Consider the following 23,267-nt stretch of genomic DNA (forward strand, 5'->3'; position numbering starts at 1 on the left):
ATCAGGCCCCGGGCTGAAGGCAGCACTAAATCGCTGAGCCACCAGGGCTGCCCAGGACTCTGGGCTTTGATCACTTTTCCTTTCCCCAAAATACTCATCCTGAGTGCCTGTCTCCCTCCTTCCACAAGTATGTCCATTGTAACTGCTCATCCTTCAGATCAGATTTCAGTTTTAACAGCACTTCCTTCAGGAAGCATTTCCTGATTGTCCACCTCTCAGGCTGGGTTAAATATACCTATAGCACTTTTTACTATTCCTTTCATGGCATTTACTTACCAAATTAAAATAGTTTGTTTATTCTCTCTTAAGCTCCATGAGGGTAAATTGTTTTTTCATTGTTGTAAAGTCAACACCAGACTCCATCAGGCAAAAAGTTTGTATATTTTAGATTTGAAGCAAAATAAATTCATGTTTTTTTCAACCTTGGAAGAATTATTTTCTCTGTTCCCAAATAGGGAATTCTTAACTTAGTTCTATTCCCATTCAGTTAGTCCATAAATATGAATAAATAAAAAAATACATGTACCAACTTTTTTACTGAAATAGAACATGTTTAAAAACCGCACAAATCATTTTCAACAAATATTTATTAAATAGGCCCTCTCATCAGAGTAGTGATACAATACTGCTTTAATCTTACATTGTAATAGGAGAGAGAGAGACAACAAACAAATTAATAAACTACACAAATATCAAGTAGTTATTTGTAGTGTGCAGAGAATGAAGCTAGGATGATAGTGATTAGGTTGCTACTTTAGATTGAGAGATAAGAGAAGTCTTCTGAAGAGGGGGCATTTAAACTGAGATTTGAAGGTTACAAGAGAGCCTGTCAGAGGAAGAGTATTCTGTAAGGAACAGCAAGTATAAAAGTCCTGTAGGGAAAACAGTGTTGGCCAATATGGTGGAAGTGGAAGGAGTAAGATGAGAGTGGATTGAGTGAGATAAACTCAGAGAGACAGGTCTGGGGAAATGAGCCAGGGTTAGGAGTTTGGGTTTTATTTTAATTGCAGTGGAAACCATGAGGAAGTGACATTATTTAATTCGTATTTTTAAAAATTACTTTGGCTGATGTGTAGATAATGGACTATAAGGGGCAAGAGGACAAAAAGAGCAGCTAGAAAGCTATTAGAGTTGATGAATCAGAGGCCATGATATCAGGCTTGGTCTGAGGTAGTCATCTAGGAGCTGGAGAGATACAGATAAAGTTAGAAAATGCTTTGGACTTAAACCTAATAAATATTTGCTTATGGATATAAATTTTTAGGTCAGGGTTGAGTGAAAGAAAGGAATCAAGGATAATTTCTAGAGTTTTTACATGAGCAATATAGTAAAGGAAAGTGTCCTTATGAAAGGAAAGACTAGGGGAAGAAAAATGTTTCTTTTTGAAGGACACTGCAGATCAAAAGGTCTGTTTTGGGTCTAAGTTTGAGATCTCATTAGATGTTTGTATAGAGATCTCACGTAGGCAGGGATGTACAAATGTGGAATTCTTGGGAGAACTCAGCTGAAGAGGAAGAATTGGAAGTGGTATACACATAGATTTAAAGCCATGGAGTGGCATTTATTTGGCATGAATCACCCCTTCCATTTTCCTTGAAAACAGCCTTCTTTTCTGTAGAACCCAGTTTAGCTCCAGGGTCAGGGTCCCTTTCAATATAGTGTTTTAAGCAGCCACAACCAACCAACTACAGTTGGCTTTCAAGATAAAACCTGTTGGGGACACCTGGATGCCCTGGGCTCAGTGGTTGAGCATCTGCCTTCAGCTCAGGTCGTGATTCCGGGATCCTGGGATGGAGTCCCACATCGGGCTCCTTGCGAGGAGCCTGCTTCTCCCTCTGTGTCTCTCATGAATAAATAAATAAAATCTTAAAAAAAAAAAAGATATCTATATATCATCCTTATCTAAGTCTTATTGGTCTGTTTATAAAGGTTTTTCTTACTAGTTTACATAAACATAGTTTCTAATTCATATAATTTGATTCTTTCTCATTATTGTTAGACTTTTTTATGTGTTGTTTTCCTTTGTTCTGATGGCAAAAGTAATACATTTGACTGTAAAAGACTCAAAACATTACTGAAATGTACAACTTATCTATTGAAATGTTCTCGTAATCTCACCTCTTAGAGATAAACCAGGAAACTTTAACCATACCTTAAAATCATTCAGTAAATGTTTTAGTGCATACTCTGTGCTAGGCAGTAAACAACATAGGCAAATACCCAACCCTTGTGGAGCTTATATTCTAATAGAGGTTATAGTCAATAAAGCAGATGAACACACAAATAATATAATGTGGTGGTGAATTTTATGAAGCAGGTAAGGGAGTGCTATTTTAGAAGGGCTTGGAAAGTCCTCTGCATAAGGTGACATTTGAACAGAGCCTTTAATAGTGAAGGAGAGGGGCAGGAGACTGTTCACAGGAAGATTAGAAGGTATAGGGAACTTCAGATAAACCCACTAAGGTGGGAACCTGCCTGGCCTGGATAAGGAGCAGTGAGGAGGGCAGGGTAGCTGAAGTGCAACATACAGGGCAGAGTATAGAGTATCTAGAGTTTGGGGAGAAGGTTGGAGTGGAAGATAAACTCTTGGGTGTCACCTGCTTATGTATGGTACTTAAAGCCATGAGATTGGATGAGTTTTCCCAGAGAATGAGAACCCGTAGAGAGAAGCAGTCTGAGGACTGAACCTTGAAAGGCGAGGCACAGGAAGTAACTCCATCCAAGGAGAGTGGCCATGGGTGGAGGAGAGACGCAAATGCACATTGTCTTAGGAGCCCAGTGCAGAAAGTGTTTCGAACAGGAAGGAGTGATCAATCCTGTTAAATGCTGCTGTGACTGGTAATTGTAACTTAGACAAGACAGTCAGAAGGATAATGAAAAGGAAAGCCTGTTCAGAGGAGCTGCAGGAGGGAACGGGAAGGAAAGAAGTGGGGGTAGTAGCAACTGTAGTCAACTTGTTAAGGCCTTTGCTCTAAAGGGCACAGTGTGATTGCCTGCCAGCGCTGACAGCCCATTTTGAGGCTTGCGGTCATAAATTTAAAGTGAAAACCACTAGCACTGTTGTAGGTTTTTCTCTGGTCTTGCTCAGCTACTTGATAAAAGGTATGGGAGAGACAGAGAGATTCAGCCGGTTTGGGGTTTCCTCAGAGGAGCACTGACAGAGTGAGAAAGGAGCATAGCAGGGATCATGGCTGTGGAAAATGGAGATTTAAAGGTGGTAGTAGATGCTGAAAAAGGAGAAAGTGAGAGTTAGCAGCAGGTCGGAGCTCTGGCAGAAGGATGAGTAGAACGAGTAGAGGCTGCACAGATTGGGAGGGGCCTGAACTTGGCATCTGCTGGTCTCAGGTCTGGCGGCAGGGGTGGATGCGGGTAAACGCCTCAGACAGGCCAGGTGTGCTGGATGGACTGCCCGCATGGGTGTGTAAACCGAGAGTAATGAAGAGGGTGGAGGTGGAAAAAGAATAAGCCCACAGCCCCACTCGTTAGGGACGGAGCAGAGGTAGCTACAGTCAGCGCTGGAGTCAGGATGGGGGGAGCGTGGAATAATCCGCCTGCCCGGGCTTTAAAGGAACTATGTTTTGGGGGTGGAAGTCAGAGGAGCAAAGATCTGGAAATAGTAGTGATAAACATCAGTAGAGACAAATAGTAGTGAGGACGTTTACCTGACCACAAGCTCTAGCAGTACGTGGAGTGTGGGAGAGAAAGCAGTGCTGTAGAGACAACAGTGTCCTCAGGCAGTAGCCAGTTTTCAGAAACAGCATGATCATGTTATGGCTATTCAGCGAGGAAGCTGAGGATTTAACGAAAATTATGCACTTAAGAGTATCTTTTAAATTGTGGAAATAATTATATCAACAAAGAAACTTGGTATAGAAAAAGGATAAGAGAAAAATTACTCATAGTTCCACCAGCCAAGAGAACTATGTTAATATTTTTGTGGGTTTTCTTTTGGTGTTTTTCTTTTATTCATGAGCCCTTTTAAAGACACACACAATTTTCGTTTGCAGTATTATATAAAATTACACTGTTAAGAAAATTGTTTTAGTTTTTTTTCTGATACTATATAGTCATTACAGAAAACTAGGAAAATGATGAAAAAAAGAGGTAAAGAAAAGTCAGTCTGGATCAAATCTAAAGGTCACATTACCACTGTTAATAGCATTTCTTTACAGTCATATCTAGACTCTTATGTATTTGTTTTTTACATTCAGTTTCTACTATACTGATTGTTAAGCTTGGTCAGCATTAGAGCATTCAAAGGTTCTAAATGAAAAATAAAAGTACTTTAAGTCAGTAGAGTTTCAGAATGATTTATTAAGTAGCAAGTCTTTCATTCAATGATAGATAAAACAAAGGTTAAAAAAAAGGTACAGGGCAACACATACAATGATTCATTATTACAGAGTCTAAATCTAAAGTATATATTTCCCATTACATGTATCGGGAAAATATCAGAATATATATATATATATATATATATATATATATATATATATATATAATATATGCATGCATATGTGTGTGTGTATACATACATACATTATTTGGGTCTATCTGGGTGGTGCCATTGTATTTTTTTTGGGGGGGGGTGATATAGTTTTAAAATTGTGCTTCCTTCCTAACATCTCTAAGGCAAACCAACATTCATTTGGCAAATGTTGGCAAACCAACATTTATTTATTTACTTATTTATTTTTTATTTGTTAAATATTTTATTTATTTATTCTTGAGATACCAGAGAGAGGCAGAGACATAGGCAGAGGGAGAAGCAGACTCCATGCAGGGGGCCTAATGTGGGACTCCATCCTGGAACTCCGAGATCATGGCCTGAGCCAAAAGCAGACTCTCAACCACTGAGCTGCCCAGAAGTCCTCTATTTTATTATTTAAAAAAAAATTTTTTTTAAGATTTTATTTATTCATAGAAATGCAGAGAGAGAGAGGCAGAGACACAGGCAGAGGGAGAAGCAGGCTCCATGCAGGAAGCCTGACGTGGGACTCGATCCACGGTCTCCAGGATCACGCCTTGGGCTGCAGGCGGCGCGAAGCCACCGCGCCACCAGGGTTGCCCTATTTTTAAATTTTTACTTAAATTTAATTAATTGACATATAATATATTATTGGTTTCAGAGCTAGAGCTCAGTGATTCATTAGTCTTTTTTTTTTTTTTTTTTTTTATTTATGATAGTCACAGAGAGAGAGAGAGAGAGAGAGAGAGAGGCAGAGACACAGGCAGAGGGATAAGCAGGCTCCATGCACCGGGAGCCTGATGTGGGATTCGATCCTGGGTCTCCAGGATCGCGCCCTGGGCCAAAGGCAGGCACTAAACCACCGAGCCACCCAGGGATCCCATCATTAGTCTTATATAACACCCAGTACTCAATATCACATGCTCTCCTTAATGTTATATCACCCACTGACCATGTCCTCCCGACCCTCTTCCCCTCCAGCAACCCTCGGTTTGTTGCCTATGATTAAGAGTCTCTTATGGTTTGTCTCCCTCTCTGATTTAACCTTGTTTTGTTTTTTCCGTCTCTTTCCCTATGATCCTCTGTTTTGTTTTTTAAATTCCACATATGAGTGAGATCATATGATAACTATCTTTCACCGATTGACTTACATCATCTCCTCTAGTTCCATCCATGTCTTTGCAAATGGCAGGATTTCTTTTTCTTTTCTTTCTTTTCTTTTTTTTTTAATGTCTGAATAGTAGTTCATTGTATATACACACCACATCTTCTTTATCTGTTCATTTGCTGATGGACATCTGGGCTCTTACCATAGTTTGGCTATTGTGGACATTGCTGCTATAAACATTGGGGTGCAGGTACCCCTTTGGATCACTACATTTGTATCTTTGGGGTAAATACCCAGTAGTGGAATTTGTGTTGGAATGGAAAGTGAATTCATAACAGCATGCAGAAATCTGAGTAATTAGTTGTAGCTTTGAATCACACTGTGATTTATTTAAAAGTGGTGCCCTTTACATAGAAGCTTTTTGAGGAACCTCCATACTGTTTTCCAGAGTAGTTGCACCAGCTTTCATTCCCACCAACTGTGTACAAGGGTTCCCCTTTCTTTGCATCCTCGCCATGTCATTTCCTGACTTTGTTTATTTTAGCCATTCTGACTGGTGTAAGGTGGTATCTCATTGTGGTTTGATTTGTATTTCCCTGATGCCAAGTGATGTTAAGCATTTTTTCTTCATGTGTCTGTTGGCCATTTGTTTGTCTTCTTTGGAGAAATGTCTCTTCATGTCTTCTGCCCATTTCTTGAATGGATTATTTGTTCTTTGGGTGTTGAGTTTGATAAGTTCTTTATGGATTTTAGATACTAGCCCTTTATCTGAAATATCATTTGCAAATATCTTCTCCCATTCTGTTGGTTGTCTTTTGGTTTTGTCGACTGTTTCCTTTGCTGTGCAAAAGCTTTTTATCTTGATGAAGTCTCAATAGTTCATTTTTGCCTTTGTTTCCCTTGCCTTTGAAGCATGTCTAGCAAGAAGTTGCTGTGGTCAAGATTAAAGAGGTTACTGCCTGTGTTCTCCTTTAGGATTTTGATGGATTCCTGTCTTACATTTAGATGTTTCATCCATTTTGAGTCTGACTTTGTCTTAAAAACATAATTTTTTTAAATGGAGAGCAATAAAAAAAGTAGCTGCAAAGTACAAAAACAAAGACATTCCAGTTGTCTATTTTTATGTTAAGAAATCAAACTTAATTTACTTAAATGTTCCTATGATAATGAAGTATTTGTAAGCAGATCACTCAGAGGTTTTTTAAGTTAAGTTTGCCCAGTTAGCCAAAACTGATTTTAGGAAATAGATAAAAACTCTTACAGACTCAACAAAATAGAGTATATAAAGTCTTTACCTTTAATTTTTATATATATTTGCAGTTCACCACGAGCAAAAGAAATAATAGGACTCTACATGTTTTCTGGACCTAAATGTTCCTCAGTTGAGAACATGCCGTGGAAATAGACATCTCTTCCTTGTAGGCTGCCCCATGTTCCATTTTCATTTTCACAGAGAAAATGAGTTCTTAGAAAAATTTTTTCTCTCCACATTTGCTGCTATAGGCAAAGGATGCTTTAAATTGCTCAGTAAAACTGAGTTGTGCTGTGGATTTTGTTTCCCAATGAAAAGCAGGAGATCGAATATAACAGTAAGAGTATATTTTTTTTATCTTCTGAAAATACATTTAAGAGATTTCAGAGTTGTTTTGCTCTTTTTTTTCCTTAGTATTTGTGTTGGAATGGAAAGTGAATTCATAACAGCATGCAGAAATCTGAGTAATTAGTTGTAGCTTTGAATCACACTGTGATTTATTTAAAAGTGGTGCCCTTTACATAGATCTGTAGTGTGATTTTTGATTCACTTATGTAAAGGAGGAACCTATGCATGATGGGAAAAAAATACATAAACAGGATGCAGAAATAAGCTTTGTTTCAGGTGTGGTATTTTTGAAATTGTGCTAGAATTTTTTTTTTTTTATCAGTTTTCTACAACTCACCAGTTACCACCTTGTGGTGCTTTGTACCTTTTTACCATAATCATTTATAAATGCAAAGAAAAACTTTTAAACAGAAGAAATTGTTGTTTTGTTAGGTGTGAAAGTTTTTCAAGTAATATATTTATTTCTTATCATTTTGAAGGAAAAAATAGCCCAACTTACAGAGGCAAACTAAAGTACAGACTTTAGAAATGACAGTAATGGTCATAAGTAGAGATATGAAATGGAAAGAATATGCACTAATTAAAAGAAAATTTATATACTTGAAAATATAAATCATATTGTTAGTGAATATAGGTTTTGGAACAGATACTGATTTCAATAAATCTCATTAATTCTGTGGTTAAATAGACAATTGTACATATATTAACTAAAAAGCATTTTTTTAAACATATAAGAAGCTGCCTTATCTTCAAATAGTCATCATACATGAGGATTATGGAGGTTTTTTTTTTTTAAAAAAAGGTTTTGCCTAATTCCTTTATGGCTCATCTTTCACTTTCAAATGGTTATAATTTATGAACTATATTTCTTGGGTAAAGTAAGCGGTTTCTTAAGATTTTAACTTGTTTGTATATGTGTCTATACTGTAAAACAAATGGGAACATCATTGTATAGTAACTATTTCTTAATCATATATAAGACTATCATAGTGAAAGCATTTATAAATACGAATTAGTCTAATAGCCTTTCTCACCCAGCATTCTGGGAGAGAATCCCGAAGGCATTCATTTGTTTGTAAGTATTAACCTCGCACCTGTGCATTAGAAAAGTACTGGTTATGTTACCATCCTTGGTGGCATTCAGAAGTAGTCACTCAAACTATTTTGTGTGTTTGGTAGTTCAGAGCATGAATCCTAGTTAAGAAAGGGTGGCAAGACGGTCTTAGAAATATTGGAAAGAGGGCGCCTGGGTGGCTCAGTCAGTTAAGCATCTCCCTTTGGCTCAGGTCATTATCCCCAGGTTCTGGGATTGAACTCTGAGTTGGGCTCCCTGTCAGTGAAGAGTCTGCTTCTCCCTCTCCCTCTGTCCCCTCCAACCCCCCCCCCACCCATGAGCCCAAAAGAACTCATGCTCTCTTTCTCAAATAAGTAAAATTAAAAAAAAAATAAAAAAATACTGGAAAGAACAGAGCAAATATGGTAAAGTGTTAGTGATCATTAGCATATTGAACAAGAGAATATTTGAGACTACTTTAGACAAGAGAGTGAGACTTAAAAATTTGAAAAAAGATTATTCTTTTAATCACATCTATGGTTTTATTTCTGTAAAACTCATGAAAATAATGGAAAAATTATGACAAGGGTAATTTAGTACAGTCACAGATGTAAAATTGGTGTACAATATTAATATATATAACCAAAATCCAGTGTATGGTATAAAATGTGTAAAACCTGTGTGAGGAAGTTTTTAAACATTTCTAAAACACACAAATGGACTTTACTGAGCCTCTTTTGTTTTTGAAGAATCAACATCATAAACATGTTAACTCTTACATTTATTTATAAACTTAAAACTATTTAAATAAAAATACTAAGAGGTTTTTTCTGAAGGGTTATAGTAAAAGGTTATTTTATTTTAAAGATTTTATTTATTAAAAATAATAAAGATTTTATTTATTCATTCAGGAGAGACACAGAGAGAGAGAGACAGAGGCACATGCAGAGGGAGAAGCAGGCTCCCCACAGGGAGCCCAATGTGGGATTCAGTCCCAGGACCCCAGGATCATGCCCTGAGCCGAAGGCAGGTGCTCAACCACTGAGCTACCCCGGTGTCCCAACAGTTGATTTTAAAGTTTATAAGGAAAAACAAACAAGCAGGAGGAATGCCCAGGAAAACCTTGGAAAAGAAAATATAAAATGTAAGGCCTTTATAATTAAAATAGTGAAGTGCTTGAAGAAGTAAACTAATGGAGCAGATTAGAAAGTCAGAAGTAGATTTATGTGCAAATACAAATTTAAGAACAAAAGTGGCATTTTAAATCAGTGAGGAAAAGATGGGCTTTCTAATAACTGGATAGCCATTTAGAGAAAGATAAATTTGGAACTGTAGCTCATACTATACATACTTGGGTGAATTCCAAATTGATTAGAGTTCTTAAAGTAAAATATGACACCTTGCTAATACTGGGAGAAAGCATGTCTGAATTGTTTTATAATATGAGAATATTAGAGGAATAACTATGGCTCAAAACCTAGAATCAGTAAGAAAAAAGAAGCATCAAAAGGGAAGTCCAGCTCTTTTTCCTCAGGAAGGTTGCAGTGAGAGCAGCTGTGGTGCTGGTCTCTGAGCTCTCCAACTCCACTCTTGTCGCCATAGTGACACCTGCACTCACCACTGCCATAACTGAGCAGATGACACTTCCTGGCACCCAAAGTGCCACAACATTTGGGTAGCCCAGATCCCTACCACTCCCCAGTGATCCTGTCTGCCTCTTGAGATAAGACCATCATCATGTGGAAGCTGACCAGGGATGAGGCTAACTATGGCATCCTACAGTGCCCTTTAGGGTCATTCTCCCTTTGTTAGTGATGTGGTCAGCTCCTCAGATGGCCAGTTTGCCCTCCTAGGCTCCTGGGATGGAACCCTTCACTACAGGTACCACCGCATGCAGATTTGTAGGCCATACGAAGGATGTGCTGAGTATGGCCATCTTGGACAACCAGCAATTGTCTCTAGCTCCTGAGATAAAACCATCAAGTTGTGGAATACTTGGACAGTGTGCAAATATACCATCCAGGATGAGAGCCATTCAGAGTGGGTGTCTTGTGTCTGCTTTTCACCCAATAGCAACAATTCCATCATTGTCTCCTGTGGCTGGGACAAGCTGGTCAAGGTATGGAGCCAGCAAAATGCAAGCTGAAGACCAGTCCCATTGGCTGCCTGAACACTGTGACTGCCTCTACAGATGGATCCCTCTGTGCTTCTGGAGGCAAGGATAGCCAAGCCAAGCTGTAGGACCTCAATGAAGGCAAGCACCTTCATATGCTAGATGGTGGGGACATCATCATTGCCCTGTGCTTTAGTCCTAACCGATAATGGCTCTGTGCTGCCACGGTCCCCACCATCAAGATCTGGGACTTGGAAGGCAAGATCATTATAGATGAACTGAAATAGGAAGTTAGCAGTACAGGCAGCAAGGAAGAGCCCCCCACCTCCCCCAGTATACCTCTCTGGCCTGGTCTGCTAATGGCCAGACTCTATTTGCCAGCTATATAGAGAACCTGTGGGAAGGTGGCAGGTGACCATTGCCATCCCCCAGAAGCATATGGGAGAGCTTTAGAAATAAAACATTGGCTTTCTGACTTTAAAAAACAAACACAATTGAAAGGGAAGTCAAAGGCATAATAAACTGGTAAGTATTTGCCACTTAGAACGTGAAAGGCTAACCTCCCTAATATAGAGAGAGCTCCCCCCCCAAAAAAAAAAGTAAGACTAACAACTTGATAAACAAGTGGGCAAAAGTGTTAAGTTCATGTAGTTCATAGGAAAACAAATACAAGTGGCTTTCATATAAAAGTAGTTTATCCTCACTCATAAAAAAGAAATGCCAATTAAAACTACATTGAGACAACAGCTTTCATCTACGAGGTGGATAAATACCCAAAAGTGTGTGTAATTTTTTTGTTAAGGCTATAGGTAAAATAGGCAGAACATTGCTGCAGAAATGAGGATGGTACTGTCCCTGCAGAAAGAATGTTGACATTATCTATCATACATAACTGTGCATTTATCTTTAATTAAGGAGGCCTACTTCTAGAAATACTTGTATCCTAAAGATGAACTGGAAAAAATATGAAAGGATATATTTATAAGGTCATTCTTTGTGGCTTTATTATAGCCCAAAATTGGATAGAACACAAATGTCTATCAAAGTTTTGTGCAGCCCTAAAAAAACAGGGTAAGTTGGGGGAAGAGAGGTGACATTGGCAAGACAGCAGAATAGGAAGCCCTAGATTATCTTTCCTTCATGGAGGACAGAAATTTAACACAGGAAAAATAACAAAATATCTCTGTAGAAATCCTGAAACCAGTTCCAAGGGTCCTGCACCCCAGGCTACTGGTAAACCAACCATGTGGAGTCTTGGTAGGAAATATGACACTTTGTTCTCTCTCTAATTAGAGCCACTCCTACCCCCACCCCTGCACAGGGTGGAGTGTTTGGGAGGAAAACCCCAACTCCCACATTCTCCCTGGAAGAGGGAAAGGAGTTGAACATAACTCCAACGGACTTTTGGGGGTTGCTGTCAGAGAGACAGTGTCTTTCTTTCTTATATCCAAGTACTGATGGAAACAAGATACCGGCTGGCTTGGGCATCCCTAAGAACGTCCTGCGTTAGAGTCTGCAGTACCACAGACTGACACTAGATGGAACCCCAAGACTGGATTTACTATAGATGAGATGGTTGCAATATTACAGACACGCACAAAGGGGAGCTCCGGAGTAGACGTGGACAAATCTCAAAGAGGACTTGCAAAAAAGCACAAAGAGGACACATACCCAGAAAAGACTTTTCTTTTCTCCAGAATCTCTAGCCAGACCGAGTAAAAAAAGTCATCCTTGTATGAAATCAGACTACAAAGTTGGGAGAGTTGATTGATTCTTCAGATGCACAAATCCCAGGAACAAAAAATAACACCTATAAAGAAACAGCAAACTGTGATACATTTAAAGAAATAAATTAGATCTACAGAAACCAAATCAAAAAAAGGGCGGGGGATATAAATTCCCAGGTAAAGAATTCAAAATTACCATCATAAGGATACTTTTAATTAACTAAAAAGAAAGCATAGACAACTAAACAAAATTAGGAATATGATGAAGGAACAAAATGAGAATAAGAACAAAGAGATAAAAACTAGGAAGAAGAGCTAAAAAGAAATTCTGGAACTAAAAAATAATAGTACTAAATTGAAAAATTCACTGGCAAGACTCAGTGAATTTGACCAGACAGAAGATAGGACCAGTGAACTTGAACACAGAACTTATAGAAATTACTGAAGCAGAGGAGTCAAAAATGAAAAATGAAGAAAGCCCAAGGGATTTATGCACAAGATGAACAATGAACAAATACGGGAGTTTCAGAAAGTGAGGAAGGGAAAGATTAAAGAACGTGTTGAAGAAATTTCACATTTGAGAAGAGAAATGGGTGTACAAATCAAGAAACTTAAAGAACTAGGATAAATCTAAAGAGGTGTACACTGAGATGCATCATAATTAAACTGTCAAATATCACATGTAGAGTGAGAATCTTGAAAGCAGCAAGGAGAAAACAACTTGTCACATGCCATGCTAGCCACAAAGAAAATGTCTATAGAATGTACACAAAGGGAAATGAGAAGTGAATCAGAACATGTCACTACAGAAAATTCAAACACCAAGAGAGGAAACAAACAAAAAACTATAAGAAAACAATGAACAAATGGTAATAGTAAGTCTTTTCATACCAGTAGTTACTTTAACAGATTAAACACATGTATTAAAAGACATAGGCTGGCTGAATGTATTAATAATAATAATAATAATAATAATAATAATAATAATAATAAAAACATGGGGGGCCTGGTGGCTCAATCTGTCAAATGTCTGACTCTTACTTTCAGCTCAGGTCATGATCTCAGGATTGTGAGATTTAGCCCCATGTCCAGCTCTGTACTGGGTATGAAGCCTGCTTAAGATTCTCTCTCTCCCTCTGCTCCTTGCCCTCTAAACAAAACAAAAACAAAACATGATCCAGTTTTGTTCTGCCATAAAAGTTGGGCTTTAGATCCAAATTTACACAGACTAAAAGTGAAAAGGTGGAAAAAGACATTCTGTGCAAACAGGAACCTAAAGAGAGTTCAGAGTGGCCATACTTCTATCAGCCAAGATATATATATCTTTCCACTCAATAACAGTAGACACATTTTTCTTGAAACATGGAACAATATCCCAGATAGACTACATGTTAGGTAACAAAAAAATAGTCCTAACATTTTAGAAGATTAAAATCATACAAAATATCGTCTCTGATCAAAATGTAAAGAAACTGGAAATCACTAGCAGAAGGAAAATATGAAAATGCAAAATTATGTGGAAATTAAATATTATATTCTTTAACAACCAGTGCGTCAAAGAAGAAATTACAAAGGAACTTAGAAAATATCTGGAGACAAAATGAAAACAAAAATACAACATATCAAAACTTACAGGATACTGTGAAAGGAGTAGTAAGAGGGAAGTTCATAGTGACACATGCCCACATTAAAAAAAAAATCTCAGCATATCCACATGACTTTCTTTTATCTCATTTTAGTTTTGTGAAGAAAAAAAAATCTCAACAACCTAACTTTATATGTTAAAGAATTGGAAAAATAAAACTAAAAAACTAGAATGTTAGCAGAAGGAAGGAAATAAAGATTGGATCAGATATAAATGAAATAGAGAATAGAAAACATCAACAAAACCCAGAGTTGGTTTTTTTTTAAAAGATCAACAAAATTGACAAACCCTTTGGTAGACAAACTCTAAGAAAAAAAAAAGATTCAAATATCTAAAGTTAGCAACAAAAGAAGAGACACTACAACTGCTATCACAGAAATAAAATATATATAAGGAACTATAATGAACAATTATATGCCAGTAAATTGGAAAACTTAGAAGAAATGGATGTATTTCCAGAAACATCCAACCTACCAAGACTGAATCATGAAGAAAAAAAAATCTGAACCTACAACTAGTGAGGAACCAATAATTAAAGAATTGAAGCACTAATAAAAAACTTTCAACAACAACAAAACACAGAACTGGATGAATTTACTGGTGAATTCTGAGTATTTAGAGAAGAATTAACACCAATTCTTTTTTCAGACTCTTCCAAGGAATTAAAGAGGAGAGGAGACTCTCAAACTCAGTCTGTGAGGCAAGAATGACCCAAGTACTGAAACCAGATAAAAATATGACAGGAAAAGAAAACTAGACCCACACCCCCCCCCCCAAAAAAAAAAGAGAGAGAAAGAAAGAAAAAGAAAACTAGACCGATTATTTCTCATGAATATTGGCAAAAAAGTCCTAAACAAAATATTAGGCAAAATTAATTCAATAGCACGTTAAAAGGATCTTGCATCATGACCAGGTGGGATTTACACTTGGAATGTAAAGATAATTCAACATATGAAGATCAATTGATGTATAAAAAACCCAGTTAACATCATACTCAGTAGGGAAAGACTGAAAACTTTTCCTCTAAGATCAAGTACAATGTGGGCACGTCCAATTTCAGAAAGACTGTTCACTGTAACTACTGAACTGTTCACTATAGTACTGAAAATTTTAGAGCAATCAGACAAGAAAAAAAAGGCATATAAACTGAAAAAAGCAGAATTAAAATTTCCTGTTCACACATGACTTGTTCTTATATGTAGGAAATCCTGAAGACTCCATTAAAAAACTGTTAGGACTAATAAAAGAATTTAGTGAAGTTGCAGAATCCAAAATCTACACTCAAAACTCGGTTGTGTTTCTATATACTAACAATGACTGGTCTAAAAATGAAATTTAGAAAATAATCCCATTTACTGTAGCATCGAAAAGAATAAAATACTTAGGAATAAACTTCATCAAGGAAGTGAAAGACTTGTACACTGGAAACTACAAAACATTGCTAAAGGAAACCAAAGAAGATATGAGTAAAGGGAAAGAATCCTCTTGCTTATGGATCAGAATTTACTATTTAAATGTGTATACTACCCAAAGTGATCTACAGGTTTAATGCAATCTCTCAAAATCCCATGGATGGCTTTTGCTTTAAAAAAAAAAAAATCTTAAGATTTGTATGGAATTTCAAAGGATGATGAATACCAATACAATCTTGAGAAAGAAGGCCTCACCCTTCCTGATTTCAAAACATAGTACAAACCAACAGTAATTAAGATGGTGTGGTTCTGGCATAAAGATAGGTATATAGACCAATGTAGCAAATAGCCCAGGAATAAACCTTTCCATATATAGCCAAATTATTTTTGACAAATTTATTTTGCCAAGGCACAGTGGGGAAAAAGGCAGGCAGTTCTCTTCAAGAAATGGTTTTAGGAAAACTGGATATCCACAGGCAAAAGAATAAAGCTGGGCCCTTACCTTACACCACTTGCAAAAATTAACTCAAAATGGATTAAAGACCTAAATACATGATCTAAAACTGTTGAACTCCTAGATGAAAACATAAGGGGAAAGCTTCAGGACGTTGGGTTTAGCAGTGATTTCTTGGCTATGACCCTGAAGGACAGGCAACAAAATAAAAAATAGACAAATGGGACTTCATTGAACTTAAAAGCTATTGCTGTGTCATAAGAAACAATCAACAGAGTAAGAAGGCAGCCTACGGAATGGAAAGCAAATAATTGTAAATTATATAACTGATGAGAATTAATATGCAGAATATATTAGGAAAATCTACAACTTAAGCAAATAACAACAAATAATCCAGTTAAAAAATAGGCAAAAGATTTGAATAGACATTTCTCCAAAGAATGTATACAACTAGCCAGTAAGCATATGAAGAGATACTCAAACAGCACTAATCATTAGGGAAATTAATATTATGAGATATCACCTCATCCATCAAGACAGCCTTTATCAAAAGAATAGATAATATGTATTCATGAGGTTATGGGGAATTTGGAACTTTTGTGCAGTGTTGGTAGGAGTGGAATGGTACAGCCATTATGGAAAATATGAATGTTCTTCAGAAAGCTAAGAGTAGACTTACCAGTAATCCCATTTTTGGGTATACATCTAAAAGAACTCAGAGCAGGAAATCAAAGAGATATTCACTTCCCAAGTTCATTGCAGCATTACTTTCAAGAGATAAGAGGTAGAAGTAACCCAGACGTCCAACAGATGAATGGATAAAGAAAATCTATATACATAACAGTGGAATATGAAGCAGTCTTTAAAAAGAAGGAAATGGGGGCACCTGGGTGGCTCAGTGGTTAGGTGTCTGCATTGGGCTTTAAAAAATAAAAAAGGAAAAGGAAATGCTGCTACATGCTAAACATAGGTGAATCTTGACATTATGCTAAGCAAAATAAGCCAATCCAAAAGGGGCAAGTACTATATGAGCCCATTCAGATGAAATATGTAAAGTAGTCAGAATTATAGAATCAATGTAGAAAGGTGGTTGGGAAGGGCCAGAGACAGTGTTTAATGGGTATAGAAGTTCACTGTTACAACATGAAAAAGTTGTAGAGATCTTTTGCACAACATTAATGCTACCATTACTGAAAAATGTTTAAGATGGTAAACTTAGGTGTTTTATCATAATAATAAAAGAATAGGGAAGACCTCTATATAGTAATATGTGATTTTCAAGATCTATTACTAAAAAAAACACTTTGAGGGAGTGCCTGGGTGGCTGAGTCAGTTGAATATCCAACTCTTAGCTCAGGTCTTGATCTTGGGGTTATGAGTTCAAGTCCTGTGTTGGGCCCAGCATGGAGCCCACTTTAAAAAAAAAAAAAAGCAACACTTTGATAATGCAGCACGTGCATGCTATACAGGTGTATAGCTTAAGACGTGTAAAAGTAGCTCTGCTACCTTTAATATAAGCAGAAGAGGAGATACACATATAACATGCATGTTTTCTTACAAATTTCCAAAAGAAACTCTAGAAGGGTAAACCAAAAGCAAATATAATATGTTTACCTCTAGGCAGAGGGAAAGGATTAGAAGTGAGACTATGAATATTTTTTTTAAATATACTTTTGACTTTGGAATCATTGACATTTTTAGCCTTAAAAAAAATAAAAGTATGGTGGGGGAGGGGTAAGTGAGATAAAGGGGATTAAGAGTACACTAATCACAATAAGCTCTGAGTAATATGTAGAATTGTTGAAACACTATATTGTACACCTGAAACTACTATAACACTATGTTAATTGATTGGAATTAATATTAAAATTGTTTAAAATACAATTTTTATTGTTTTGTTATTGCAAGTTCTTAAAAGTCAAAACCATATTAAGTTGTTTCAACTCTGATACACTTATTCATACACTTTTTCCTTTTTTTTCACTTGCCGCCAAAAGAAAAAAAGAATAGTCCCTCTTGGTTTTTCAATTTTAATGTTCATTGCTAATTTGTGTGTAATTAATTTCTAACTCTCCTCCATTAGCTATAGCCTGCACTTAAGTTACTCTGTTCTTGTTTAATTAATCCTTAGAAAAACATGATTTCTATCTCAGCAACTAAGTATTTTCATGTAGTCAGTATCCAACATAATGTAGCACTTAGAAACCTACCTTGAGATACTCAATAAAAAGTCTCTTCTCACAGTGCTATTTTAAAAGTTTGATTTGGGTAAACAATTTAATGAGGGTCCTTTTGCCTTAGCTTTGTATTTCTCATGTTTGGTTTACTTTTCACAAACGTGAATTTGGAAGTTATCATTGAGGATGGGCCCTTCATGGTAACTAGGTGTCAGGGATTTGCTTCTATTCAAGTTTTGACAGTACCAATCAGCTCTCAGCTGGTGGAAAACATTTATATGGAATAACATATCGTTATTACTACTCCTCTTTTCCTGGGCTTTTAAATTTCTTTTTGGGGTCCAGGCTTCCTGTACACTTTGAAGATCAGCTTTTCCTGTAAAGTCAAACCTCTCGTATAGGCATAGGTGCTCTGTGAGTACTAGCAAAGCCATGTTGGTGACTTCATTGGAAGAAATACTGTGCAGTGGTTAAGAGCATTTGCTAAAAGCAAGTGCCTAGGTTCAAATCCTGGTTTCACCATTTAGCTGTGTGACCTTGGGCAAGGCGCCTAAGCCTCTCTGTGCCTCAATTTTTCAACTTCAGAGTGGGGTTAATAGTAGTACCTACCTCATAATTTGTCATGTATGGAATAAGTGGGTTAAGATATATAAAGTCTAGAACAAATTGGTTTAAAAAAAAATTGGGAAACATTGTGTGTTAATTGCTTGCCTACCTTTCTTCCCAAAAGGAATACTTTTGGAAAGCAGGTACCACCATTCACTTAAATGGTCTCTCTGTTATGATGGTTAACATATCCTTTTTTTCCTCCCAGTTAACTGACCTTCATTCCTTCATTATCGAGTGGGGAAAAAAGAGAGAAAAGAGGGAAAGAATAAAAAAATACAAATAGTTGGGGACTGACTCCTTCATTTAAGAGGGCAGGGAAGTTGCTGCATATTAACGACGCCCCTTTGCTACTTGTCTCTGGTGTCCTTCATGGATGCTGGATTTCTTCAGAGGACCACACTCTAGAAGCAAAGCTCCATTACTATACGGTGAGGAAATATTATGGTTTGAACACCACGTAGATTGAATCAGTTACACGTAGATCCTTCTTTAACTCACACTAGACAGATACAGTTTAGCCCAGATTCCTAATAACCTTGTTGAACCTAGAGATTAATCAGCACTTTGGTTCCATTCCTTTTGGATTTTTCTTACTGACCTCAATGTCTTTTTGTTCTGAGTTAAAACTTGTGATCATTGAAGCAATCTGAATGATAATTAATTTGATTTTGATAGTTGTGATAAATATTTCTTGCCATCTTATCTGGTTTTTCTAAGCAAGATCCTGTGTCTTCACCTCTGTACTGTTTTCAAAATACAATTTTCCTTAAAGAACTTCATCTCCTGCTTTTGTCCATTCTGCAACTGCATTCAAATGGGTTGTGGAAATAGTGAGGAGGATCTTCCAGGTCTCATTATCTTTTTAATACAAGTGTTACCATATTTAATTCAAAATAATGTGAATTTATTCCTGCACAGTCTTCTCAAAACTATGTATTTTGTGGCTCTTTTTGCCCTCTTACTTCATTGGTTTCATTGTCTCTTCCCAGTTCTTACCTCTTGACAAGACATCAGTGTAAATTTGCATTCATTTTTTTATCTGCACCATTGTTCATTATGGCTGCATCATAGATCATTTAATCAATTCTTTCTTACATTGCTGGTGTGGTTTTAGTTTCTTATTCATGAGAATGAAGAAAAGAGCCTTTATAATATAAATCGCAAATCAAGTATTGGGAATGATGATTGCTTCTTCCTAAGCAATTCTTTCTCACTTGTACTTGAACAGAGGATAAGATACTATTGCTTCTATCTGTTAGGAATTCTTTTGGGGAGTGACTAAATTGAGGGAACCTTTATTGTTTTGTTATCTAGCTGTTACTTTGAATGGTTGAAAGTCCTATCAAACAAAGGCTGTTCTATATTCTTAAAATCTTCCACTGTGTTTGAAATTTTAAAATAGATTATACATTCAGCAGACATGTGCCAAGTACTTATTAAAGTCCAAGTCCTGTGCTGGGCACTGGGAATAACAAGAACCATGACATGATCTCTGACTCTAGAAGACTTAATCATGATGAGACACTGTAGCGTAGTGCAGAGATCTTTAGCGTTGGAATTGGCACATCCAGCTCTGCCTCTTACCAGTGTGTAGCAAAGAGCAAGTTGTCTTAATCTCTCAGAGATGGTTTTCTCTTCCATCAAATGAGAGAGTTGGCCTAAGTATCTCAAAATCTTGCCTATATCTGACATTCTGTCATTTCAGAATGGGATGTTTTCATTAAGGTTCCTTAAGGCTGGTGTGAAGATCAAATAAAAAATTTATAAAGCACTTTAAAAACTATAAGTGTTGCCTAAACAAAGGCATTGCTAATTATTTACTAATTTGACATTATTTACTAGTGCTTTTGGTCCAAAGTCCAGACACATTACATGTTATACCGAAGTTCCAGAAGTTTAAGGAAAAGGAGGACCTTTTCATGACTTTGGCTCTGAATTCTGGGGGTATTTTTATGGTATCTGATTATCACCATTATTGGCAAAAGTAGGTACTCTGTAAATGTGCATTGATTTAAACACATAGGTTTTGAAACTCAGTATAAATATAAGGTAAACCACAATCCCTGTGGTTTGGAGTTCTCTTCTATATTAGCCCCACGCTGGGCTTGGTCTCATAACTCTGAGATCATGACCTGAGCTGAAATCAAGAGTCAGGACCTTAACTGACTGAGCGACCCAGTTGCCCCTGCATTATAATTCTAGAAATTCTGGGTTAATATAGGTAATTGTTCATCGCTATGAAATAATTGTATTTGTGCAAATATGACTGCATATTTATAGCTTGCCATTGGACTACTGTGTCTAAATGTATATTTCAACTTTGGGTCACTTTTCTTTGGCTTTTTGTCCACTGAACATTTTCAAGTATATGACATATATCAGACCTTTGAATTTATGGGTTCTTTAAGAAGTACAACTATCTTTTTCTAGGTTCATAGATTGCAAGAACCCCTAATAATATGGAGAAGGACTGAGCCCATAAGCCAATTTAAAATGTAATCATGTTTTAATTATTATAAGAGATGTTTATTCTCAGATCTAAGTAGTAGTTTCAGCTCTCTGAAATTTTTTATTGCTAAGCATTACAATTATCACTAGTGTGTTCTTCAAAAGTTTTCATATGTATGCCCTTTTCTTTTGTTTGGCTTGTTCATAATTACTGCTAGATAATTTACTGTTGAAATGATGAGACTTTCACTAAAAACTACTTCTAAAGTGAAATTTGAATATAGTTTCATTTGCAAAGTTACTGGCAATAAAAAGTAATAACTACTGCTTATTTAATCTGTTAGCATTTAAGCCTACATTAAGTTTATGTTTATGACTGTATGATTATAAATTTGATTTACCTTCAGCTTTTGAAGAATAAAACCATTACCCTGTTTTACTGGTAAACTCATATACCTAATGACTCATGTCTTTTATATATGCTAGGAAAATGGTGTTTCATTGTTAACGTTAGAATTGAGTTAGTCAACCAGAAGCGAACCTCTAATTGTTTCCAAATGCTTACTTTTTGGGTTTGGATGCAGCTCTAAGTGTTAGCTCAGTCAGGAATTTGCTAAGCTTGTCTTTTTCCCCATATCCTTTCATTATGGGTAGATAGATCCATGCTCAAATCTGTTTTATGATTTCCCATTACGATAGTTAATCAGAAAAATATGGACACAAACTCCTGAGCTAAACACAATTTTAAAAGGCAAAAATAAAGTTTCTGCAGGTTTCTTTTACATTTTTATGATCTTTGAAATTGTTATAGAAATTGACCTTGGTTCTAAATTGCGTATCACCATGAGACTTAGCAAGCACCTTTCTCCTTCCACCACAGTTTCATGACCACAGTATCGTTATAACTGAAATCCTTACATAATTTCAGAAGACAAAATTAGACAGAATTAGTGTGACACATCAGTGTGCTTTCATGAAATGCTTGCTGCTGTTGAATGTAAACATTTTATTAAAATCCTACTCTTTAAAAAAAAAAAGAAGAAAAGGGGCAGTCTTGGTGGCCCAGCGGTTTATAGACTATTCTAATTATTTCCTTATATCAGTTATGATATCTTTTATTCAGTTATTTTAAAATTAACTTTATTAAAATGTTTATTTGCATTATGATTCTTTTTTGTTTTGTTTTTGAGAGAGAGCACACACACAAAAGCTTGAGCAGGGGGGAGGGGGCAGAGGGAAAAATCTTAAGCAGACTCCTTGTACTTGCTGAGTGTAGAGCCCCAGACTGACTTGATTTCATGACCCTGAGATCATGACCTGAGCCAAAATCAAGAGTTGGAGACTTTAACCAACTGAGCCAACCAGGATTATGCATTACGATTCTTGAACTGAGTGTTAAAATGAATGATCTCTAAATTCCCTATTAATTTTAACAGTTTGTTATCTGTGATCATGGAACTTCACCAGTTCTAGAATCTTCAAACTAAGGTTCACATGTGAAAATAAATTTTATGAGAAAAGGGAAAATATAGCTTGCTTGCTTCCTTCCTTCCTTCTTCCTTGTTTCCTTCCTTCTTTCCTTCCATTTTAAACAGATGTGGTGTCAGGGAGTATCTGGCTCGGGAGGCAACATACACAGAATATAGACATAAAAATTTGAACAAAGGTTTGGATAAGGGCAGCCTGGGTGGCCCAGTGGTTTAGCGCTGCCTTCAGCCCAGGGTGTAATCCCAGGATTGAGACCTGGGATCAAGTCCCACGTCAGGCTCCCTACATGGAGCCTGCTTCTCCCTCTGCCTGTGTCTGTGCCTCTCTCTTTCTCTCTGTGTCTCTCATGAATGAATAAAATCTTAGGAGAAAAAAAAAGGTTTGAATAAATTTATAGATGGTTCTGGATGACTTAAGAGACTATTAGGAGAATGTCCTTAAGGTTTGAAGGTTGATCTCTTCAAGGATTATTAAAACTTGGACATCTCTTTATTGTGTTTTAGCTCACCCAAAAGTTAGAAAAATTAGACTGTACCTAGGTATTCTAAAATATTAGGTATTACAAAAGTTATGATACCCTTTTTTGATATATAAAGTAACCTTTTCTTTCATTTCTACATATATTCTTGCACTAGTATTCCTTGTAGTTTGACCATTTTTTTCTTATCAAATGAAAAATGAAGATGGAAGAAATTGCCTATTTAATCCACTTCCTTGTTTTACAGATGAGAAAACTGACGCTCTAGAAGGCTGTGCAATTTGTCCAGTTATTTAATGGCAGAATTAGAACCCAAGTATCATGTTTTCTATTTGAGTGTATTTTGCACCTCAGATATCTTCCGGCATCATTAGCAGTTCCTTGGGATAAAGATTGAAGAGGAAATTATCAGAATAGTTTAATTTTTCTATATGCCTCCTAGACAGTCATAAAAACCCCTCTATTTTCTCAAACTTTTTTCTTATT

General features: G+C 36.5%; 1 protein-coding gene and 1 pseudogene across 1 annotated transcript in view; both read left to right on the forward strand.

The window, feature by feature from the left end:
* Nucleotides 1-23,267, forward strand: part of SLC30A7 (solute carrier family 30 member 7) — a 94,130-nt gene that overhangs the window by 45,541 nt on the left and 25,322 nt on the right. The window lies entirely within an intron of this gene.
* Nucleotides 2,735-10,823, forward strand: LOC129519276 (receptor of activated protein C kinase 1-like; annotated as a pseudogene).

Source organism: Nyctereutes procyonoides, unplaced genomic scaffold (assembly GCF_905146905.1).
Source record: "Nyctereutes procyonoides isolate TBG_1078 unplaced genomic scaffold, NYPRO_anot_genome, whole genome shotgun sequence".
Taxonomy (NCBI): Eukaryota; Metazoa; Chordata; class Mammalia; order Carnivora; family Canidae; genus Nyctereutes; species Nyctereutes procyonoides.